Source organism: Passer domesticus, chromosome W, assembly GCF_036417665.1.
Source record: "Passer domesticus isolate bPasDom1 chromosome W, bPasDom1.hap1, whole genome shotgun sequence".
Lineage (NCBI taxonomy): Eukaryota > Metazoa > Chordata > Aves > Passeriformes > Passeridae > Passer > Passer domesticus.
In genome coordinates, this window is record NC_087511.1 from 16704288 (window position 1) to 16712509 (window position 8222).

The window sequence follows — 8222 nt, forward strand, 5'->3', positions numbered from 1 at the left end:
ACAAGTCCAAGGGAGCTGAGCAAAGTTGTTCACATAAGCTATCTTACAAGCTTTAGTCTAGAGGGAACATAAATAAAACAATATACTCAGCAAAATAATTATGCTACAGTAAAAGCAAGCTGAGCAAGCCATGAGATCTTAGGCATCAGACTATCACCTCTAATCTGTCTTTAGTCACTGTTTACTCTTTGCAGCATTGCAAAGTAATGGGAAGAAAAGGGCTGAGGGTACCACACCTGAAACAGCCTGCAGGAGCCCCAGGCAGATGGGTAGTTCCAACAAACTCCCAATTTGGATGGCCAAAATTAAGGCGTATGGACTTTCATGTCAGAGCAAAACAGAAAAACCCTCTGTATTATTTGTAAATTATGAACCTGAGGCAATTATAAAGGGGTTAACTTCACCTTTCATCCTGGCACTCACTTTAACAAGCTTAACCTGATTAGGAAAATTATATGAAAAAACAGTACAAGTCAAAACTAGGTCTCTGAAAAGCAAAGAGGACATAACGGGCTACAAACAAGCAGATTGTATTAGAAAAAAAAAGAACAACTATGAATTCAACAAAATGCTCCGGCAGAATAACAACACGTATTTCCTCTAGCACCTTCCATTCAATAATTTTGAAGTCTACAAATACAACACTAAATTTCTTTAATTGTCAGCTTACAAAGGGGATAAGTCACTTGGCTTCTCTTTTACCAAGGTCATATGGGGCTTTTGCAAACCCAGGCACAGAAAACAGGTCTTCAGAGTCCTGCTCATGTGCTTTAACCAAATAAGTGTCAAAGATAAATTTTAAAAATTATTAAAATACATTCGTTTGTATTTCTAGTCTTTCATGAAGTACCTATTCAAGTACTGGTACTAAACATCACTTAAATTGCAACTAAATATTACTATCATTAGCAATACTATCAATGGTAATCATTAACAGAATATTAACAGTCCATGATACAAAAATTCCTCAAGCACTATTAATCAGCATACTATTCTTCTACAATCAGTATCACTAGGACACCAACAAATGTAAAACATACCAAGAAATGGCATTCTATGAGGAAAGCATCACAGAAATCCATGAAAGAAATGTAAAACAACAAAAATCTACTTCTAAGTTCTATAAAAGTAGCTTAAAAATTGGAAAAACTAAAAAAAAAAAAAACAAAAAAAAACCAAAAAAAACAACACACCACCAAAAAAAGGCAACCAAATATCACACACACTCCTGATAATAGACAAGATATTTTGGTTGGGTTTATCCCTTAGCTTCCTTAGATTTTAGTGGTGAGTCTGTAACTCCAAAGTCCTCCTGAATTGTCAAATCCTTTTGCAATTCATGGCACCAGGAGCTTTTTTGAGGACTGGCCAAAACAATGCAAGTGAAACAGTCTAAATTTCTGAATTTACATGCCTTTGTTTTTGTTACTATAAACACTTTTTAAAAAAATCAACATACTGATAAAACTGCAACTAGAACAGAGATTGCCCCATTCCCACTCATCCCTACTTCCTTTAAATTGCTGAGGTCATAAACACAGCTGCCTCATTTTCCACAAAATTGATTTACACTAGTTAATCCAGTTTCTCAGTGTAACCTTCCAGGAGTCCCAAACATCATTAATGCTACAAAATTATTTTGCCTTGCTTGCTTTCAAGTTACCTAGTGTAAGGTTAAAAATATATTCTTCAAACAAGTTAGATCAAACTACCACAGAAAGATCAGGCCCAGGTATCAATATTGAGGGAATTACTAAAAGGCCCTAGTTAATATTAAAAAAGCAAAGCCTTGGAAGGCTGAATTGCTACCATTTGTTGTGAAGAGCTCTGCTTCAATGGCAAGTGCTACTTCCCCTCCCCTCACATCCAGCTCCAATTTCTCTTTTGAAAACAGCTGCTCTCACACCAGAATTGCCTCTTCATTTCACCAAGCACCACCACTACCCCAGAGGCTATCACACCTTGATCTGCTGCTGTATTATAAGCATTCAGTATCACTCAAATTCAGATTACTAAAGACTGATTATTGCTTAGTAGCTAGAGACAAAGCAGGCTGACCTTTATGAGCTTCCCCTTACATAGCTCCACAACAAACCAGAAGTTTCTGTTCCACTAGACCGCATGTTCCTTTTGAAGGTAACCAAGCTACATGTCCATGCACCAAGCTCCAAGGTGCACCAGGTCGCTTTCTACATCCAGTTTCTTGCAGAAGGGTTTCTACCCACTCACTTTTCTGCTACAATTTTCTTCAGCAACAAGAGCAGACACAGAAAAACTTTTTTGTTGTTTTTTTTAATGGAAAAAAAAGCCAGTCCAATAATAAAGCTATGCACTGACTTGCAATTCTCAACAAGCACACATAGTCAGGGGTGAGGAAAGACTAAGCAGAAATGGTTAGCAGAAATCTCGAGTAACCTAGTGTTGCTGCCAATAGGTTACTGTCAGTGAATTCTGTAGCTGTGACTGCGACGCAGCTACCCTACCGCACCAGTGAGGGAGCACTGGGGAAGGAGGTAAAGAAAACATGAAAGTAACACCCTACACAAGGCACAAATCAAGTTATTCACCTACTTGTTCCTTTCCCATGATGCCAGCCCTCCTTTGGCCCAACTCGAGATTAGAAAGAGACCCAAAGACGCCTCCCTCCACCAGATGCACTTATCCGAAAGGTCCACTGCAGCCCCTGCCCTTTCTTCACACCCACAAGTCCAAAGAACCAGGAGAAGCATAAATCCTTCAGGAGAGACCCCCCCCCCCCTCCACCACCCCCCCACCCATAACGAGATGAGAAATGAGAAGGGGTTGCAAGACCTTCCTCTTCAGAATAGAAAAGGGCAGAAAATGAATCCACCTCTCCCGACACTCATCAGGTGGGCTTCCCCTCCCCACACGAACCCGGTCTGAGGCAGGAGCTACCCGCACCCACGGCCTACTCAGCGTCCCCTAACCACGCCCCTGAGAAAATAGGGGGAAGGGGGAAAGGTGGTAATCTAGAGCAGGATGAAGCATCCCTCGGGCGGCCACCAGCATAAGTAGAGCAGAGCCACCTCCCCTCACGCCACCACCCTCATTGCCCCCGCTGCTGGGAAGGGGCTGAAGGCCCGGCGGGGAAGGGCGGTCCTAGCAGACAGCCGCCGCAGGACAACAGCTCACACCAGAACGAGGAACCGGCCCTAAGCGGCAGGCCCGTCCCAGGGCCTCAGACCGCTGAGGGTCCAACAGCCGCCCCCAGACCGTTAAGATGGGAAGGGGCACCAGGCCTCCCTTAAGCGCGCAAGTCCACCACAGCCACCACGCGCACGGGGCAAGCAGCGAAGAAGGGGGCAGATGCGCGCGTATTCCCGTCCATCCATTCACCCCGCGCTCCCCGAAGGAGACAACCCCAACCCCCCTACGCGATACCTGCCCAATGTGCTCACAAAGCAGCAGTAGCGCTCACCACCGCCACGTGACCACCTGCCTGACTCCCCCTCCTTCCCCACGCACACGTAAAGCCACTCCCCCATCACGTGACATCACATTACGCACTCCACTCCTCACCAGCCCTTCCGTCTGCCCTGGCACTCATATAACCAGGGATTCGCCCCTCCCCCCAAACGCCCGCGCAGCGGAAGGGTTGGCTAAACCCCTTCAAAGCTGCCCTGAGGGGAGGTGGTGTAGGGTGTGTCTCTGTCAGGGGTCTTCTCTGCACTGGCTCGTCGCCGTTGCTGGCTGCTCTGCGGATGGCTCTGAGAGAAGGCCGCAGCCGTTCCTAGGGTCGCTCCGTGGAGGGTTGATACGTTGGCGGAGCCTGAAAGGGAAGGGTATCTGCGGGGATGGGCAGCCCCACCTTAGCTATCTGTCAGGCTGTGGAGAGACAAAGACAGTACCCTAGGAAACAGCCTGGGCCATGGTGGAATGGGTTTAGGAACAGGGTGAACGCTCAGAGTCATGGTTCAGTACCTCTCACTGGTTGAAGGAGCAGTTCGAACTAGGAGCTCTAAGGTTTTTTGGCTTTACTTCTTTTAAAAAGTGGCCTTTATTTTCTGCCCTCCAGGATTTTGGCAAGAGTCATTTATGTCACAGATTAAAGCTCATTCAGATGGCCAGATTATGTTTGTCAGGAAAATTAATCCATTATGTCAGAGATTTATGTCCAAAAAAGAGACAGAGTAGTCCTGTAACTTCATTTGAATAAAGGGAGAGGCCATGGGGAATTTCCCCTGGGGTCTCTCAAAGTTTTGGAGGATGCAGCCTCCTTTTTATCCTAATTTCCCAGCCACATGTCCCTCTCTTTCCCCATTGACTGAGGTACTTGAGAGGTACAGACTTCCCTAATCTCCTAATACCTAAGACTCTCTTCTAATGTGCCTCCCCCCCTTCTTTTTTCTTTGTATCTCTGTTCTTTTCCCCTAAGTCCAAGAATTTAGTATGGCCTTGAGTGAGCAACAGTCTGTGTCAATAAGTGGAATTGCTATGGAATTGATGGTCCCCCCCATTGCTTCTTTCACCTATCAGTCAGTATCTGGCTTTATCTACCAGCAGGCCCACAGTTTGTGAAGACACATCCCTCTCATTTCTTTCAATCCCCCCTCCTCTTCTTTTATAAATAATTGTCTTTATTTTTTTTCCTGGATTTTTTTTTTTGTGGTTATTTGCAATGACCTCATTTTCTGTCCTTTTGTAGCCATTTCTGGATCAGTAGACATGGCTACTACTGCATCCCCTTGATCACATGCTGAATGAGCCGCACTAGGCAAGGCATCATGCACTGTAAAAATATTAGAGTTGCTATAGCACATAAGAGGAAAAACAGCATTGGTTTAACCCATAGTCCACAAAAACATGTCCATCTTTTCTCATGTGTTCTATGTTTGGACTGGGACTGATGCCTTGAAAAGGCTGACCTGGAACAGAGACTAGACAGAGCTAAGAGAATAAAGTAGGTATTTATTGAAAGGCCTTAAAAGGACACACCTTGGACAGAACAAGAGCCTGGCCAGGGCTACACCCAAGAGGGACCCAAAATGGTCACAAAATGGATGACCGGTCACGAGGTTTCACACTTTTATAGGTTTTGGTGCATTTGCATACTGGGGTTAATTGTCCAATTACAGCTTTAGGTTATGATGTTCCATCCTCCTTGTTTTTTCTCTTCAGTTCTCTGTTGTCTATGCTTTTTGGGCCTGAAACTTGTAATGGTTGTCCTTGGTCTCAAGCTGGAAAAGGATTGTTTTGTCTAACTACCCTGTGAAGAGAACTTACTGACACTTAATATGAAGCTCAGAACTACACACCTAGGCAGCACAGAATTTGAGAAATATGAAAGCTAAAAATTAAGTCATCAATACATGAGCTTTCTTAATTTTTTGTTATGTTTTACTACTTTTCCGTTGTCATCTATTTGCAAACAGATATTTGAGTCATTTAATTTTTCATGAACTTCTGCTAAGAGATCATATACTTTGATTCCTAACTGATTTTCCTGAACTTGTGCTAGTAAAAAAAGAACAATTGTGTAATATACCCTGTATAATATATCCCTGACCAGTTTGGAGGTAACCTTCAATAAGCATGTTTGTCACAAATTCAACAATGTGCTTTCAAACTCCAGGTTCCATTGGCAAAGGAGCTTTTCCATTTTTCATCATGATTTGGTGGGTCAAAATACAGCTTGCTTCCTGGGCCTAACAGTCCTCCAACAATAGTTGCCCCACCATAAGAATCACAATATTTGCATTTCCTAGCTCCCACATGAGGTTTCCTGATGCAGCCCACTGGAGTCTGGGCTAGCTCTTAGAACTCTGGCACTGTGCCAGGAGTGGGAAACTGCCTCAGTATAGGGATTTACCAGAGGCAGAACCTTTAGAGACACTTGTTCTATGGTGCCAGATACAAGCCGACAGGGACCAGGCAGAAGAGAAAGAAGGAGGGTCTCCATTTTGAGGTTCCACAAGGAAGGGTTTATTCTAAGTAAAAGGAACAAAAGGAATAATCACTGAGCACTATTGTGCAAGGGGTTTTATACAGATACAACTCAGGGGGTGGATACAAACAGCTAACCAATAGGGAATCCTCAGGGGAGGAGTGAGGGGATTGCATCAAATGTCTGAGGGCAATTGGGGTAGGAGGGTGGAGAGGATGGGTCACATGGGCCAATGGGGCTTCAAGGAATAGGGGAATTCCAAAGGGGTGGTGTAATCAGGGATTGGCCCAAGGTGAGAGTGGCAGGGAAGGTTCTGGAACAAAAGGGCTGGGTTGCTTTGACAGGCAGGGAAAGAGCTGGAAAAGGGGGTGGGGAATGACATGAGGGGCTTTGAGGGAGGGTAAAACCCAGGGGTAAATCAAATCAAGGAGAACATGGGGGCACAACAGAATGAACCACTTAACACGGAATCAATAAAATAAATTTGAACCACAACAGTTTTCACCTACAGTTACATCCCAGATCTGTTATGTTAGATCTGGACCAAAACTTATTAAAAAGGGTTCGAGTTCCATTCTGGTGTTGCCACTTCCACTGATAATCACGGACAACATGTGTCCTACTTGTGGAATTATCTCGGGGGGAGCTTAAAAATAAGGGATCAAAAAAACTGTCTGTTGCAGTGTGCTTTTTGTTTTGTTAGTAGGTTTATTGTTTGATTTGTAATTTGGTAGTTTTCTTTATGCTGTTTCCCTTTTGTCCCTGCCTTTTCCCAGATTTTTCGTCATTTAGTTGCTAGTTTCTATTTCCCCAAATTTTGTCAGTTTACTGAAACTGTTCTCCTCCCTTGGGATTTTTATTGGTTTATACATTGTAATCCCCGCCTGGTTTTTTACTTCCAATTCTTCTGATTTGTTAAAGATTGTACCCTCCCCTAAGACCTGCCCCACATATAAGTTCTTGTCTGCCCCCTGTTAGGGGTCCTGGGAGAAGAAAAGGGGAAGTTTACCATCAAATAAAGTTACCCTGGGACCCGTGTGCTCCCCTGTGTTTTATGATGCGCCAACAGCTGACACCTGGGATTCAACGGAGCTCCAGGGGGGTTCTGCAGCCCCCCCCCACCTCCTGTCATCAGCTAGCCGGGGGGAAGAAGAGCGGCACCTGTCCCTCCCCACTGCTTTACAGCCTTCAAAATCTCTTAAGTAATTGTGGTAGGAACACCTTACCCAGCTACCATTAGTGAGCTTAATATGTGTTTGATTCCATCTGCCTCGATATTTGGAACAATCATAAGGAGGGCAGTTGGGGGTCCAACAGTCTAAACCCAAATATAAAGTCAAGTCACAAATACTTTTTTCCATGTATATGTCCTCTGTTTTATTTAGACAATAAATGCCTTTTTCAGAAGAATAAACTCACCATAGACTTCCTTCCTCATCCCAAAATCCCATCCCATTATGGACTTTACTCAGGGTGCTGACCCACCATTTAGGTTTGACTGGGCTGGCGACCCATGGCCAGTCTTCAGATTCTCCTGGCCTATTGGCAGACCCAGCAATTGCTCAGGTTAAAGGTTTTTGTTACTTCTTTTCCTAGGACTAAAAAAAACAAATCTCCTACTTCTGGCCTGAATCTAACTAACAATATAAAAGTAGGATTATTAATATTAAGAAAAACATTCTAATGGTGCAATCTAATTACCTAATCTAATTCTCACGTTGTCATCCACACCACCTGTGATGAGTGAAGGCACAGAAAGCACTTAACAGAAAACAATGACAGCAAGGATTTGTTCCCCAATGACTGGATATTCGAAGGGAAGGATGCCCATACAGACAATTTCAGCAGGCAGTTTGTGGGTAGGCACACAGGCCTTCTCCTGATGTCAGTGCATTGGCTACTGCTCCGATTCACTCCTGTGGAGTGTCAGTCACGGCCTCCTGTCCTTCTCCTCCAGCTGAGATGTCCAAATCTCCAGGCCCTTAGAGACCTTCACGCAGGTGTGATGGGTCCACCCATGTTCAGCTGTCTTGACAGCTGTTTCTGTGGTCAGCAACACTTGGAAAAGTCCATACCACTTTGCCATCAGTGGTGCTTCTTTGCACTCCTTAACTAGAACCCAATCTCCTGGTTGGATGTTACAAACAGCCAAGTCCAAAGGCAGGGTCTGTGCCAACTGAGCTTCCTGTCAAAGAGATTTCACAAGGGACAGTACCCTGGCCTCATATTGTTTTAAATATGCATCACATATTTCTAGCCCCCACTAAGTTGAGAATTACAAGGGTAAGGAATTCCAAACATCAATTCAAAGGGAGAT

At 44.3% G+C, this 8222-nt stretch overlaps 1 protein-coding gene across 15 annotated transcripts in view; it reads right to left on the bottom strand.

Moving 5' to 3' along the window:
* LOC135289113 (ubiquitin-associated protein 2-like) overlaps positions 1-3502 on the bottom strand; it is a 196901-nt gene extending 193399 nt beyond the window's left edge. For 9 of the 15 annotated variants that reach the window (XM_064402471.1, XM_064402470.1, XM_064402467.1 and 6 more), the window contains exon 1: positions 3403-3489. The gene's annotated coding sequence lies outside the window, so the exon portion shown is untranslated. Of the gene's footprint in view, positions 1-3402 lie in introns of all 15 variants that reach the window. The other 6 variants (XM_064402459.1, XM_064402463.1, XM_064402458.1 and 3 more) reach the window with 6 other exon arrangements.
* Positions 3503-8222: the final 4720 nt, after the last annotated feature.